This window comes from Pan troglodytes, chromosome 2, assembly GCF_028858775.2.
Source record: "Pan troglodytes isolate AG18354 chromosome 2, NHGRI_mPanTro3-v2.0_pri, whole genome shotgun sequence".
Lineage (NCBI taxonomy): Eukaryota > Metazoa > Chordata > Mammalia > Primates > Hominidae > Pan > Pan troglodytes.
In genome coordinates this window covers 4,187,231-4,204,677 of record NC_086015.1, presented here as the reverse complement: position 1 = coordinate 4,204,677, position 17,447 = coordinate 4,187,231, and positions in this window count along the sequence as shown.

Genomic DNA, 17,447 nt, shown 5'->3' with positions numbered 1-17,447 from the left:
AAAAAAGTTTCCAAGTGATGGTAATGCTGCTGGTGGTCCAGGAACTTTACTCTGACAACCACTTGGGTACAGGAAACCAGGCAGCAAGAAATCCCCAGTGATGCAATATATTATATAAGAGATCAACCTCTGAGGCAGGAATAGAGCAGAGAAGGCAGGAGTGTAGGTCTGGGGAGAGCCAAAGGAAAACAACCAGCACAAAGAGAAAAAACCAGAAGGCAAATACAATATGAAGTTGGCAGGTTGGATGTATAAAATCTAGTGGCAGAAAGCTGCTGGGAAGGCTTAGTTCTTTAAATCAGTGTGGAGAACAAGGCAAGATCTCAATTCCCAGTTGGGAACAGAGGGATGGATCGGGTGTACCACGAATAAAACAGCCATAGTGCAGTAGTAGGATGAAAAAAGATGCATAGCGGGAGCCCAGAAGTGAGTTACAAGAAACAAGGCAGGAGATTAATGCAGGGACAGTATCAAGTGTCCTATGATGCTCAAATACTTAACTTTGAACTGCTGATGAAGGACTTCTCCCCATTTTCCTGGTCATATGATAAGATTGGTCCCTGTGTATGATATGGGAGATTTAACTTTTCCAACTTGTAAAATTGACAAACTGTTCACAGGAATTCAGCCAAATGAATAGAAACATATTACATATCATACATATAATTAATTTTGCACCGTGGTTTAAATTAATGCTAATCAAAATGTAGATAAAGCACCTGTAGCATCAGCATCACCTGGGAGCTTGTTAGAGCTGCAAAGTGTCAGTCCCTCACTCCACAGATGTTGAATCAGTGTCCCTGGGGATGGGTTCACAAATCTGTAGTTTAACAAGATTACCAGGTGATTCTGATGCACACCAGAGTTTGAGAAGCACTGGTCAAAACAGCTGGCCCTCAAATTGGTTACATACTGGAGTCACCTAAAATGCTTTTTAAAAAATTCTCTGTCCTTATTCCACTCCAGAAATTCTGGTTTAATTGTAATGGGAGGCTCTCAAAGATGGATACATTATCTCTTTATGCAGGACCTTTTGCCATTCCATCATCAAGAGGTGCAGTTTATTTCTCTACCCCTCAAATCTGGGCATGACTGTGTCACTTGTCTTGTCCAATAGGTTGTTAGCCACCATGATGCAAGCAGAAGCTTGAAAAGAACTGAACATTGAGGTGTGATCCTTTTGGCTACCTTTGGAAACCTGAAATCATATTTTTTGGATAATAAATCTAAGCCTGGCTGGCTATTAGAGATATCACATGGAGGAGAAATTAGATTCCCATATAGTTTCAATGGGTGAGTCTTCCCTCTCCAGTTAGATTACAAACTCCTTGAAGCCAGAAGAAATGTGTAAACCTCTTTGACATCTCTGAAAGAAACCAGCACAGTGTCAGGCTGACAAAAGAATGCTTAATAAATATTAACTGAAATAATATTGAATAATTAGGAAAAGGCTGGTCATTAGTAACTTGAGTCAATTACACATACCCTTAGTTATAATTACTATTCAAAATTGAACCAGTAATTCTGGAGCTTCACAAATTACCATTTTATAGCAGACCAAATTTAGGAAATAAAAATTGTTTCTAAAGGAGAAAAAATGATTCACATTGGTATTTCCTGAGGGTTGTTCGCTTACATATGCCAAGTATTAAATTCTGCTAAAGTATTTCCAGCTATGAGTTTAATTAATCTGGTTCTGCATGCTCTATCACTGCTTTTGAATAATATGTCTTAATATGCAGATTCCCTGAACTTCAGGTCAAATAATAAAGAAAATTCATTAGACAGCAGCTTGTGTGCAACTAAGTGTACCTCTGCAAGAGAATTTTAATAATCAAAGAAGTTGCTGATGTAGGGATATGATAAATTGCTTTGCTACAGGGTAATATAAGCCTCAACTAGTATGATGAATACTTCTGCTTCACAAGGAAAACTGAAATAGTGCAAACTGTTTAAATATGTGTTCCTGATAAATGAAGACCGTCATCTGCGAATATTCTAGAGGAGACACACTATGACTTTTATGTTAAAGTGAAATGTCTCTGCAGGAAAAGTGGCTTAAAGGAAGGCCTTTTGAGAAGGGAAATAGATACATAAAAGTATTTAATAGCACCAATGTATTTGTGGTAATATCTTTGGGACAATGATTGTTAAAAATTCATCCCCCAATTTATGATTATCAAACTTAAGAATAATTGGTTTTCAAAATTCTTTCTGAATACTAATTTTCATGGCTGATAATAAAGGAAGGTCTTTAACAACTGAAATCCCTGAGGTTTAAAATTCATTAACAGACAGGACACTTGTTTCTAAGCTTTCCCCGTATGTTGGTGTTAAAATACGACAAAAAAAAATACCAATTGAAGATTCACTATGGTTGTTTCTGTTTACAACATATAGGGCAACAATATCCTGGAATCTAACAAAAATGTGACCAAAGGCTCCAGCAAATTTAGGCCCTGAAGGGACATACTTTGTCCTTATCGATGGCAGATGGTGTCTCGTATTCTTGTGGGGACATTCCGTTTTATATAGTGTGATTAGTCCACACTTTTACCTTTATTAATGCACCCACTCGGTTGATTTTCTTTTGTTGCTCTCCTACCTTTCTAAAGTTACTTTATACTTATGTTATTTTTAATTTTTTTCTCTTATCTGTGTTTGCTCTTAACATTATAAATGTTTTTCTTGATGCAACCTTGGCTTCTTTCTACAAGGGGTGTTGTAGTGCTCTTAATACTTTACATTTCCAAATAATTAGAAACTTCGTTTATATAAACACACACACATATAAATGTGTTTCATTTTTTCAAGACTTATTTAGAAGTGTGTGTTTATTATAATCTTTCAAGGCATGATATTTGATGATTCTTCAGTTTTTAGTTGTCTAACTTTATTACCACTTTATTCAATTTTAAGTCTATATCATTTCTCTTTTGGAGACTTTATTTTTGTCCTAATAAAGATCACCTTTTGTCAGTTTAAAATGTGTTTTAGAATATATTATTTATTACTTTTTAGAGTTAAAAACAAGTTATACCTATTAGTTGTATGAAGCATATTAATCCTATTATTCATATTCACTTTCCTCACTCAGTTATATTGTCAATTAGATATGTCAGTTTCTAAAAGGAAAATAATATTCATTGTGATATTGACAAGTTCTTTTTTGGGGGGGTTTTGTTTGTTCTGTTTTGTTTTTTGTTTAGACGGAGTCTCACTCTGTCACCTAGGCTGGAGTGCGGTGGCGCAATCTCGGCTCACTGCAATCTCCGCCTCCCGGGTTCAAGTGACTCTCCTGCCTCGGCCTCCTGAGTAGCTGGGATTACAGGGGTGAGCCACCATGCCCAGCCAATATTATCAAGTTCTTTTATTGTTATCAGTTTTGCATATAGTATTTCAATTTTATGTTTTGGTTAAGATACCACATTGTTAAAGAGATATAAAAAGTAAAAGTTACAGAAATACTGAGAAGAAGCCAAAATGAAAGCAAAAGTAATTCAAGAAAACATCGTAGGCTGATTGTGGTGGTTCATGCCTGTAATCCCAGCACTTTGGGAGGCCAAGGTGGGAGAAATGCTTGAGGCCAGTAGTTCAAGACCAGCCTACCTTTTTTTTTTTTTTAAGTAGCCAGGTGCATGCCTGTAGACCCAGCTGAGGCTGAGGCAAGAGGATTGCTTGAGCCTGGGAGGTTAAGGCTGCAGTGAGCAGTGATGGCACCACTGCACTCCAACCTGGGTGACAAAGTAAAACCCATCCCCCCCAAAATAAAGAAAAAAAAAGTAGAAAAGAAAACATTCTACATGAAATGGTGAAAGTGGTTGAAGTACTGGGAAAGTTTAGTCTACTGCAGATAAGACGTGGTGAGGCATAGGGGTGGGGTGGTACTAATGAGAAGTAAACCATCCAAATCCAAATACATGATGTGCCATCCCATGATTGTGATATGCCAATAGCCGTCTGAGGCCTAGAACCATGTTTGCCAAAGAGAAACACTTTAATAACATTAAATATTAATAACTGCTCTTGTTGTTGTTTTTGAGAGAAAAGGTCTTACTCTGTCACTCAGGCTGGAGGGTGGTGATGCCGTCATGGCTCACTGTCACTTCACCCTCCTGAGCTCAGGCGATCCACCTTCCTCAGCCTCCCAAAACACTGGGATTACAGATGTATGCCACTGGGCCCAGTCCTGGTTTTTAAAAAATTAAATCCAAATTTTTATTTTTGTTTTGGTTTATTTCAACCAATGAATTAGGCAGCAGCAAGGCACAGTGAAAAGGCTTGGCTTTAATTGCAGTTTACTTACACTCTAGTCATATGACCTTGAGTTACTTGTGTTCTCTGACCATCAGTTTCTTAAACTAGAAATACTAATAATGCCTTTTCTTTAAGGTTCTTATGGAAACAAATGAGATGTTTTGTGTATAGAATCTAGTGAAGTCGCCAGTCACAATGGCAATTATTAAAAAGTCAGAAAACAACAGATGCTGGTGAGGTTGCAGAGAAAAAGGAACACATTTACACTGTTGTGTCAGAATGTGAATTAGTTCAACCATTGTGGAAGACAGTGTGGTGACTCCTCAAAAACCTAAAGACAGAAATACCATTCAATCCAGCAATCCCATTACTGGGCATACAACCAAAGGAATATAAATCATTTTGTTATAAAGATACATGCAAGCATATGTTCACTGCAGCACCATTCACAATAGCAATGACATGGAATCAACCGAAATGCCCATCAGTGATGGACTGGATAAAGAAAATGTGGTACATATACACAATGGAATATTATGCAGCCATAAAAAGGAATGAGATCTTGTCCTTTGCAGGGACATAGATAGAGCTGGAAACCATTATACTCAGCAAACAAACACAGGAACAGAAAACCAAACACCCCATGTTCTCACTTATAAGTGGGAGCTGAAAAATGAGAACACACGGACACAGGGAGGGGAACAACACACTCTGGGGTCTGTTGGGGGAGGGTGGGTGGGGGAGAGCATCAGGAAAACTAACTAATGCATGCCGAGCTTAATACCTAGGTGATGGGTTGATAGGTGCAGCAAACCACCATGGCACAAGTTTACCTATGTAACAAACCTGCATATCCTGCACATGAATCCTGAAACTTTAAAAAAAGAAAAGGGGGTGGAAGGAGGGGGAAAGAATCTAGTGAAGTGAGAGTGTCTGGCACATAGTAGATACTCAATAAAGGGCTGCCTCTATTGTTGTTGTGATACAACTAATAATAGAATTTTATTATTTTTAATGAAGCCTCTTAAGGAGAATTAGCATTCAAACGGTGATACGTAGTTTTTAGTTATCTATTGCTGCCTAACAAAATCATCACAAATTTAGATACTAAAAACAGCACTCATTTATTGTCTCACAGTTTCTGTCGGTCGGGAATCCAGGGACAGCTTAACTGCATCTTCTATGTCATGATCTTTCACAGGCTGCAATGAAATTGTTAGCTAAAATGGGAGTCTTATCTCAGATTTCGAAGGGGAAGGATCTGCTTCCAAGCTCATGTGTTTGTTGACAAAATTCAGTTCCTTGCAGCCTGTTGGACAGAGGACCTTAGTCTCTTGTGGGCTATTGACTAAAGGCCACCATGCTGTCCCCTCTACAGGACATCTCACAACTTGGCAGCTTGCTTCTTCAATGCCAGTAAGGGAGCCTGTCTCCCAGCAAGACAGATTTTGCAATCCTATACAGCATAGCCACAGAAGAAACGTCTCATCACCTTTGCTGGATTCTTTGGGTTAGTGGTCACCAGTCCCACACACACTAAAGAAAGAGAAGAATATGTGGGGTTTGAAGAAAGCAGTACTTGGTTTCATGTAAGAGATATCTTAAAATAATTAAAACTGTTCAAAGAAAGAATGGGTCATACTCTGAGGAAGTGTTCACATTGGCTAAATACTTCTGTCAAAGATATTAGGGACTAAATGGGGCATGATGGACAATGAAGGCAGCTCATTTCTGAATTACCTTCCTAGTATGATATGGTATCATTAAGATATTCCTGATAGTGCTTCACTAGCATTTTTCTTGAATCATTCTAGTTGTTAGCTTAAAAGAGACCAACGTCTACTTAAGAAGTAACTATTTAGGAAAAAAAGGAGTGAGACTGGCTGTCTAAATATCGACCCTCTGCTATTCCTACACATTTGTGAAACTTAAACATTCTTATAAAATTCAGCTGTTTTTTTCTGCTGTGTCTTTGAGAAGTCATTGTATAGGCAATAACCGGATGAAAATATAGTTATATGAATTTTTTTAAAAAAACAAGTTATGTTTACACAGGAGTTCTAAATGGGGTCCAAAGTAATGAATTTCATAATTGTCATTCCACATTTAGAAAATAGTAGTTGAGCTCATTTTAAATATTTGTTGAGAGCCTAACCCATTTTGCTAAAGTTCAGAATGAAAGCTTGAAGTCCCAGCCTCCCTTCTGGTAATTACTTCTGTGTGACCTTGGACAAGTTTCTTAACTACCCTGTACCTCAGTCTTATCCTTTGTAAAAGTGGAGGTAATAATATTGCTCTTTAAATGGAGCTGTTTGGAGGATTAAATCAATTAATTTCTGTCAAGCTTTTTCATGGCATGTCCTGTGTACTTAACAGGTACTAGCTATTATAATACCATTTAGTGAGAATGGATTGAAAATAGAGGCAATGGTGGCTTTTGGAAATTACATACAGAGTTTTATAACTAAGAAACTTTTGCGTGTATGTATGTAATTAGCTATCATGAATTAACAAAATTCATAACTTACAGAGCGAGCACATATAGAACGATTCATTTCCCCTTTGTGGCAGCTTGATTACAATTTCTTTTTACTCTTAACGAGAATCTTGGATGAGATTAAGATGCAAGAAACAGGTGGTTTCTCAGATTTTGATAATAGCAGTGTAATGAAGTCTTTATCTCCCAATTTAATTAATAAATTGTCCCCTTTTAATCCAAAAGCAGGAATAGCTTTGGTAAATAATCAGCCTGCCAATATTTGTCAAACATTTCGCAGTAAATTGCTATCATTTGGATTACAGATGTATGCAGTTCACAAACCCTCTTCCTGGATTTTCCCAGCAGCAATGTACAACTAAATCAGCTCAAAAAGAACATGAGGATTTGGAAGAACTGATTTGAATATATTACAAGACATTTCACAAAAGTCCTAGTTTACATTCTTGCACAGACCTGAGCAATGCTAATAAATTGCCCTGGCTAAGAAGGCTGTTTCCTTTCCCTTTCCTTTTCTTTGTATGTGGGAATTTATAGATGAAAAATTTTACATTGATGGTGAGAGAGTTTCAGAATTAACCCCTGGGTTGAAATGCTGTAGCCTGCCAGTATGTCTTCACTGCCTTCAGTTCCCTTGTCAAATGGGTGTCTTTTTCTGTAATTTGGGAAAGTCATACCAATTACCATGAGGGTGTAGAAAAACAGGACACAAGAGGGTTTGGACCTCACAAATACCTTTGTTCAGGACTAATTAGGTGCTGATAGTTTCCAAGAGATGCTATCTCATCCTCCATCTCTATCTTGCCATTCTTTTTGTTTTTGAGACGAGGACAAATTTTTGCACGTTTTGTACAACTATCAAGTCATTCATTAAGAAATCTATCAAGTCATTCATTAAGAAAGATAGAGACAACCTTCTAGCAAGCAAGAGCAGACATATTCCATGAACTCATGATGCCAGACAACAGAGACCTCTGCTAAGGTGAAGGCATTCAATTTACAGTGTCTTCACCTTTCTTTCTCTCTTCCCAGTGCCTGCTACCGTAAATGCCCATTCAATTTTTGCCACTATTTATTTTGTAATATGAGCACCTGTGTCTCGGCTACTAGACCAAGACAGCCAGCTGATTTCACATACCATTAAATAGAAAATAGACATCATTGTCTCGAGCTATAAATTTTACACACACACACATACACACATGCAACACTTGAAGGTATAGGTTCTTGTCCAGTTAGAAGGAATAAGAGAGAAAAAAATTCAATAGGAACAATATTCAATTTTTTTCAGAATGCCTCAAGTTTAATATAGAGACGTGGTACAGCATAAGAATACTCTTGAGTCAGACTATCTGATGTTTTCTTCTGGAGGCCTTTGGAAAAGGTATTCAATGTTTTGGTCCCTCAGTCTTTTTATCTTTAAAATGAGATTAATAATGGAGTCTCCATGATAGGGTTGTTGTGATAATCAAATGTGTTAATACATGTAAAGTGCCTAGCTAGTCCATCATAAAAGATTAATCAACACTAGGTGGAAGAAATATGAATAGTTGTAGTAGAGTACCAGCAGCAGCAACAGGAAATTATTTTTATTGTCCTGAGTCCAGCAGCAAATGTAATGTATACACTGTGAACGGAAGCCTTCAAATCACGAGTGTCTGTCTTTCGTGTTCCAGTCTACCACTAAAATGAATTTAAAATAAAAATAAAATAAACTTTTTGTTCATGTCAGTGGTAAATATTTCATTGAGATTCCTAATTTGTGGGTCATAATTTACTTTCAGGAAACAGAAATATTCTTTGGCTCCTTAATCGGGAGAAACGTTGCTTTCTAACCCGATATAAGAACTTAATGCTTCAGCTGTTAGTACGGCCACACAAACTCGTTCTGGCAAGGCCTCCACGGTGCTTCGCACGGGGTCCTTTTTTTATTAGTGCAGTGTTTACCGCCTGTGAACACAACACATGTAAAAAGAGACTTTTACAATTAGCCCTTTCAGAACCAATTCTGAAGTTAATGCATTTTGAATGAATTCACCTTTTTTTTCCTTATCCATATTGCTCTTGGTGTAATGCCTTTTATATTAAAAAGAGAGTCATTTACTTGATTTATTTTTACTTTGTTCAAAAAGCAAGTAAAAAGCAGGGGCTAAAAGAAATAGTGTAATGCATTCAGTAGAAATATTTATTGTTATTCTCTACCTTATATAGATTTGGGTACCTTGATTAATAAAGTACAATAATACTATTTGAATGCAGGTATTTCTATTGTGACAGCTAATGTTTGTCATGCTCTTACTATGGGACAGATGATGATAAAGTATTCTTATATGTATTTCCTTAATCTTCTAGTAACCCTATGAAGGAGGTATCATGATAGTTCCAGTTTTACACATGAAAAATTCTACGGCGCTGAGGAGAAAAGCAACCTTGCCAACACCTCACCAATTGTCGTAGATGGCCAGGATTTGTGTATTGGGTCTTGTCCTAATCCCCTCCCCCACCCTTTTTTAAAACAAATACGTTATTCTGCCGCTAGAAATAATAGCTTCTGACATTGTCCTTAAACTTCTAATTTATTGATTCTCCATTTTTCAGATGAGGACGTTGAGGCACAGAAGAGCGAAAGAGTTTTTTCGAAGTCAGGAGTCGAACCCAGGCGTTCTGGCTCTCCTGACTCAGCTGGGCACACAACTGTGTTCTGTTGAACAAGAACACTATTAGTTTTTGTGTACAAAGGTCTTTTCTGTTTGGACCAGCTTTCATTATTGGCAGCAAAGTTGAGTCTTTCAGAAGTATGTTGTCTTCCAAGTGTTGGTCTACCTGGCCTGAAACGGCCACTATTAGGGTCCCTTATGTCATTTAAGGTGGTGTCTCTTTGCATCTGACCCCATTAATACAGTTGCGTCCATTCACATGTTAGCATCCTTTAATACAACATCAGGGAATACTCTACTGTAGCTTTAGGAAAGAAGGTCCCGAGAAAATAGGTCATAGTGTTGGTGAATTTAAACAAGCATCTGGTGGAAGAGACAAGAAAGATTGGAAATAAGGTTCAGTTTCTCCTCAGGTCCTGAGAGAACATTGAAGTGAGAAGAGGGAAAGTAGCTGGGCAACCTAGGTGAATCAGGACCCAGGATTCCCCAGCAGGGAGCCAGCATGATTTGAGTCTACCGACTGCATGAATACCACAATCTCACTCACCTCAAATCCTCACCCATTTCTAAAGAGTAGCAAAGTCCTGTGTTTTACAAAACACTTTCTCAGATAGTATTTCATTTCTTGTGCACTAATACCAGCCACAATACAAATACCAAATGAAGTCTGTGGCATGGCTAAAATGTTTTACACACGTTTAGAAGATTTGGGGGGCAAAGAATTAGAGAAAAAAAGTCTTTTAGTTTTTAGTTTTAAAATGACAACCCTTCAAAATGGAACAATAACAAGGAAGTATATAGGGGATATGTATGCAGATTTGGAGACTGCTGTTTCAATGATTGTTGAGAAAGGTAGAGGTTTGCTGAATGTGATTTTAAGTCTTCATCAGTAATAGCTGGTTAATTCGGGACTATGATGAGATATTGCTTATGAATCAAAAAGTAACCCAAGTATTCCAAGTAGCTGTGATGGGGACAGCAGAGGGCCAGAGGTAACTGAATGGTCTCAGTGACTGGGTTTTTTTTTTCAAACTTACCAGATATGGCCGGGCACAGTGGCTCATGCCTACAATCCCAGCACTTTGGGAGGCTGAGGCGGGAGGGTCACTTGAGGTCAGGTGTTCAATACCAGCCTGACGAACATGTCCAAACCCAGTCTCTACTAAAAAATACAAAAAATAGCTGGGCGTGGTGGCATGTGCCTGTAGTCCTGCTACTAGGGAGGCTGAGGCAGGAGAATCAGCTTGAACCAAGGAGGCAGAGGTTGCAGTGAGCTGAGATCGTGCCACTGCACTCCAGCCTGGGCGACTCCATCTCAAAAAAACAAAACTAAACTAAACTAAACTAAACTAAAAAACTTGCCAGATGTGTTGAGAGGAAGATTAAAATACTTTGCCAGTATTTTAATTCTAGGAACATGCTTTCAGTAGGCTGAATTGAACTTATCTTTTCACCTTGTTTATAAAAGGACAGAGATGTTTTATGAGTTGAATTTAAATTAAAATGAAACATTACTGTAGTAAGAAGGCCGAGGGATTTGAGCTTTTGTCTCCTAATGACATATTTAGCAAGGGTCTCCGAACACAATAAAATGAAATCACAAATCAAGAACTTGACTTCGTAAGAAACAGTTATAATTGATTAAATAAACTCTTTTTTAGACAGCATGAAGTTGGCACTAATCACATTCAAATCTAATTATATTCTAAAATTGACGTATGTTTCATCCAAAAATCTCATTCAACAATCTAGGAGAATTAAACAGAAAATGACACCTCTCCTTTTCTTACCTATTTTATTATTATTATTATTTATTCAGCCTAGGCACTAATAAAGAAAAAAGCGCCATGTAAATATATTAATAATGAGATAAAACCATAAATCTTTTATACCTGCTAAACTCAGACAGTGATTAAATATTGAAACAGATTCACTTCACTGGAAATGCAAAAAAAAAAAAAAAAAGAGAACAACATTAAAAAAAACAAGGATTCTTGCAAAGAAAAAGTGCTGGCTGAGAAAATTTCATAATAGTTTCAAAGCTCTAATAAGTAAAGTGCCATAATATAATATACTAAATGACCCGTTCTGAAACATTATGGCTTTGTTTGATGTTATAAATTGCTTTATAACATGCTAGTGTCCATTGAAAATAAATCATATTACTTTAAATTATGGCAGTATCTGTTTGCTCTTAATTATTTTTTTTTACCTATGACAACAAACCAATGTTGCAAAAATGAAGACTTGTTTCCTGATATTTGTGAGATAGATATCAACATGAACTATGGGAATTAAAATGTCTCTGAATAATGGCTTGGACTTACTCTAGTGAGTATATATTTTCATGGTTTAGTGTTAAAGTGCACATTGATGTCTGCCATCTAAATGAATTCTTGACACTGAGCTGGCAAAATAAAAGCAATGTGAGTAAGTTAAATACTCATTAATGTTACAAGCTCAAGAAAAACACGTATTTGATCTTTTTTAGGGACATATGGGAGCATCCAAGGTTATAGAAATTTTATACATGATCAAGTTTAAATGTGAGTGCATTATGACATTCTGTTGTATATTGCCAATATATAATAATATATTGGGATAAATTGGATTTGAAAGGATGTCTTAGCCCTTCCTCATTCATTCTCCCTTTCCCTCCCCTTCCCTTGTCCCTCCTTTCCTGTTTCTTTTCCTGTATATCAATTTAATCTTAATCCTTATGTAGAATAAAACAAAGTAAACATCTGTGGCAGTAATGGGAGGGAGCCACATTTTTCTAGTGAAGGTGCCCCAGGATGTCTATGTAGCAGGAAATTCTGCAGGGAATGTTGAAGCCTGGCTGGGTTCAGAAGGCCATCATTGCAGAAGGGTGGTCTGATGGAGATAGTAGGGCCAACTAGGGTGATGACCATGTTCACATACAGGGACACCAATCATGGCGTCAGAGTAGGGCGTGGAGGGCATTCATGTTGGAGAGAAGGTAACAGCAAAGGCAGGATATTACATGCAGAGGGATTGATCAAATAAGCAAATCAATTAAAAATAATGGGATATAGTTTTCTCACTATCAGAGACATGGATATACAAATATGGAAAGGGGAAAAACTAGATGGAACTCTAGGATGTTGGATTGAAATTACAGGTATTGCTGTGAACTCATGTTTTCCAATGTATATGTGACAGAGATGCGAATAAATGTAGATAAAAACATGAATGTATTTTTTGTATGCACTCGTGTATTGCATAGCTGTTTTCACTCAAGGGCCTGCAAATGGGAACACTCCAATACCAATAAGCACATTTAGCACACAGATCTTGGCTTCTAAATATCATTCTGGAGCTCCATGAAGAAATGGTTAAATCCATGGCTGAGAAAGGGAAAGTGCAAAGTAATCCTAAAACGTCTCATTATGCCAGAAAATATGAAAGCACTAAAAAAAAATGGTCAAGAGGGTAAAGAAGCCAGATAGAAGGAATTCTCATTGGCCAAATCTGAGACCATATAGCATGAAAATAAATGAGCATAGCAATAGATTGTAAACAATTGGATAAAACAGCAAACATGAGTCCATGCAAATGTAAGTAAAAGAATTCATTGAAAGTTTTATGAAGAATGAGCTATTTATACAATTTTAAGTATCTCCCAATAAAATAAATATTAATTATAAGGGGAAAAAGTAACTTTACATTGGGGAAAATTGGAAGGCCCCAACTAAATCAAGTGGCCAAAATGAACAAATAGAAATAAACCAATGGAAATCACAACGTATGTCAGGATTCAAAGAGAAGAACACAGCGTCACTTCAGTGATACTCTTTCTAAAGACACATCTTCTAAATCTAACCATGAAGCACCATTGCATGAACTCAGATTGAAGGATGGTTTTAAAAATAACCAGGCTGTGATCTTCAAAAGTGTCAAGGTCAAAGTCAATGATATTAAAGACACATCACAGCTAAATGCCGCTTGTGATTCTGAATTGGATCCTTTAGCTATAAAGGGCAATATTGAGACAATTGATGAAACTTGAATGAGATCTGAGGACTAGATGGCAGTAATTTTTCAGTTCTAATTTCCTGACTCTGATGGGTGTGCTGAGGTGATGGAGGGAATGTCTTTGTTTATAGGCTACTAGGTGGTAACACGGCATTGGGTTGGCAATTTACCCTCAAATGGTTCAGGAGAAAGTTCTGTTACTGTACTTCTAATTTTTATTTAGGTCTGTGATTGTTCCAAGTTTTTATAAATGATAAAATCTTTGGTATCAGAACCTCCCCCAAAACAATTTGCTATTCTCCCAATTTAAAGATAGTTTTGATAATTCGGATTGCTTTAACAATCTCTGAATTTTAATGGATATAATAGATTGCTACCACCCTAGAAAATTTCTATGTAAGTCAATTATTTTTCTAGTTCACTTTATATCTTGCTGTGATGTATTTACACATTGTACCCTGGGACCTAAGGATAATATGGATAATCAATTGTTCAACAAAATGGAATGCAAGCCCTAAGACAGCATATACCATTCTTATATATGGTTTAAAATATGCTTATTTAATTCCATGTTAGAGTAAAATCAGATAAAATTACAATTATATTCATGTATTCTCCAGAAGTTAACTAAGCCCTAAAGTGATTAGCCACAAAGAAATTTTAATTAGTTTGATGAAATCAGCCTTATAAGCAGCTGGAAATTTGGAGATCCCAGAAAATGATGTTATTTAATCTTAAAAAAAAAATCCCAAGGAATTAAAATGCTTTTTCTGAGAGGAGCAGAGGAGTAACTCCCTACCAGAACAACACAATTTGTATGCAACCGTGTTCCTCCACATTTATCTCTGTTTTAATGTGCGTGTGGGGTTCCCGGATTACAAAGCGGCTGAGGTAGGCACAATACTGTTATGTGAATAATGGTATTAAGACAGACAATATGGATTATTGACATTATATTTTACATAATGCCATATAAAACAAGGGGCCTTGCATAGCAAATCTCTGCTGAAAAGGCTCAACCTTATCACATTACCATGGATCAGTGTGAATTCCTCTTTTAAAGCAGAGTTCTGACCAGGGTTGGGAGCCAAGTTCTTTTCTAACTGTGTTTATGCAAAGACTTCATTTCAGATACCTTGGGCTGGAGCAGCATGTAAATTGTCAGTAAAAAATATTGCTAGCCTGAAGCTACCAATAGAGCCAGTTGTACAGCCAAATGTGCAGATTTGGCAAACCAGCTGTCTTCCCTGCTCAAGGAATTTTCGTGTTGTGCTCCTGCTAAGCAAATCAAACAAGCATTACTTCAGTGGCTTTTATATTGCAATGAAACCTGAGGCTTTGTGGAAATTTAAACAAAGGTTACTCAATATTTTATCTCTTCTTTTAATGATCATTTCTTCACTTGTTTCTTACATACAAGTTTCAAATATTGAGAATGTCTAAAGGACAAAATGTAATCCTACATTTTGGCATTTTCAACTACTATAAAGATAGAGAGAGAGGTAGGGAATGAGGCAGAAAGAAAGATGAGCTGGTTCTAAGAACACAATGTCCTTTCTTTTGTTTCTAAAATGATAGATCCATGAAGGCAGCTATTTCTGCTATTTAATTTACTATCATGGCATTCATCAGTGCATGGAAAAATGCCTGGTGGATTTCTGAATTTAAAAGTATTTACTTCTAGGGTAGAGAAAAGTGACTTACATTAAGTTCTTATCATGGGTTTAAGTCATTATTCTTAATTTGGAAGGAGTTTAATCCTGAGAGGATGAAACCTCGTAAAATGAAAAAGAAAAAGGCTGTCATGACTAATTTCTCAAGAACATGGCTTTCTAGTGGAGTCCCCAGTCACATCAGAAGACAGTCCAGACCAAATGTTTCTTTGAGCATTATTCATTCTTCATTTAACAAATTTGTAGTGTATATCTAGTATGTGTCAAACACTGTAACACATGCTGTAGATATAAACACAAACGGACAACTTCTCTACCTTAGGATGTTTAGTGAGGGTGAAAGATTCTGCAGTACAATGTGATAAGTACTATGAAATGGACACCACAAAGGTGTGGTTTTCGACCCAAATGATGTTAGTATTCATAAATAATAAGAATAAAGTAACATAAGAAAGTCTAATAAGAAAGACAGCCAGACAAGAAGTCTGAATAGTTATGTTGCCCTCAGTATAAAAGCCCTCACGTGTGTTTTGCAAGCAATGGGAGAGCTTCTGTCTTTATTTGTATCATTTCCCCTGAGCTTTCTGTCTACTTAGTAAGCCTATTTAGAAGGTCTTTGGTTTCAGCCCACTTGAAATCTTACTAACAAAACCTTGTCATTTTAAAATTACCATTCCACAAGCTACTTTTTATTAGGCATTGTGCTAAGTCTTTTGCATTATCTCATTTATCTTTTAAAATATGCTGCAAGTAAACTATGCATCTGCCAAAGTTCTAATATCCAGCATCTATAAGGAGCTTAACAAATTTACAAGAAAAAAACAAACTATTACATTAAAAAGTGGGCAAAGGACATGAACAGACACTTTTCAAAAGACAACATACATGTGGCCAACAAGCATATGAAAAAAGCTCAACATCACTGATCATTAGAGAAATACAAATCAAAACCACAATGAGATACCATCTCACACCAGTCAGAATGGCTATTATTAAAAAGTCAAAATATAACAGATGCTGGTGAGGTTGCAAAGAAAAAAAGAATTCTTATACACTGTTGGCAAGAGTATAAATTAGTTCAACCTTTGTGGAAAACAATATGGCGATTCCTCAAAGAGCTAAAAGCAGAACTACCATTCAACCCAGTAATCCCAATACTGGCTATATATCCAAAGGAATATAAATTATTCCATCATAAAGACACATGCATATGTATGTTCATTGTAGCACTATTCACAATAGCAAAGACACAGAATCAACCTAAATGACCACGAATAGTAGACTGGAGAAAGAAAATATGGTACATACACACCATGGAATACTATGCATCCATAAAAAAGAACAAGATCATGTCCTTTGCAGGAACATGAATGGAGCTGGAGGCCATTATCCTAACTAACACAGAAACAGAAAACTAACACAGAAACAGAATACCAAATACCGCATGTTCGCACTTATAAATGGGAACTAAATGATGAGAACACATGGGCACATTGAGGAGAACAACACACACTGAGGCCTAGGTACAAGGAGGGAGAGGATCAGGAAAGATAACCAATAAATACTTGGCTTAATATCTGGGTGACAAAATAATCTGTACAACAAACCCCTGTGGCACAAATTTACCTATGTAACAAAGCTGTATATGTACCCCTGCACTTAAAAGTTAAAAAAAATTAAAAAATAATATGCTGCAAGTTAGATATTTCTACTCTTGCTACACAGAAGATGAAATTGGAATTTAGAATGCTTAAAAATTCAACTTTTCATGTCTAGTAAGAGTCAGAGGCAGGACTACACTGCACCCTATGACCTTCAAAAATCAAGTAATACTTTAAAAAAAAAAAAAAAGATCCGCTTCATGGTCATTCTGGCTCAGAGCTGTGAAACTTGTCAGAATTAAAATGGAGTCACTTGGGTCAAATCCTGAAAAAATGGTGTCTGAGAAGGCCATGAAGGGAGGGTTCTCACACATGATTGCCTGATAACAAGAGATATCATGAAAGATTCTGCCAAAACCACAACTGTGCACAAGGCCACTGCAACCTGACATAACAAATACTTCTGCAAGGACATCTGCCCAGCAACTGCCTGTCCTGCCTTAGACTGAGGCAATCCTGGTTATTCATGCTTGTAGCCAGGGATAACTATTTCAGAAACACTTATGTGGCCCTCATCATTTTACCTTTAAAAATCCTTATCTTCTGTTGCCTCCCTGAAAACACCCACGCATATTCCTATTGCAATGCTCGTTCCTGAATAAACTTATTTTTGAAGAATCTCCTTCTGTTTGTTATTTTGATTGCCATAACCAATAACTGTCATATATTTAGATGTTATGCATCCTAGGCAGTTTACTTACTGTGC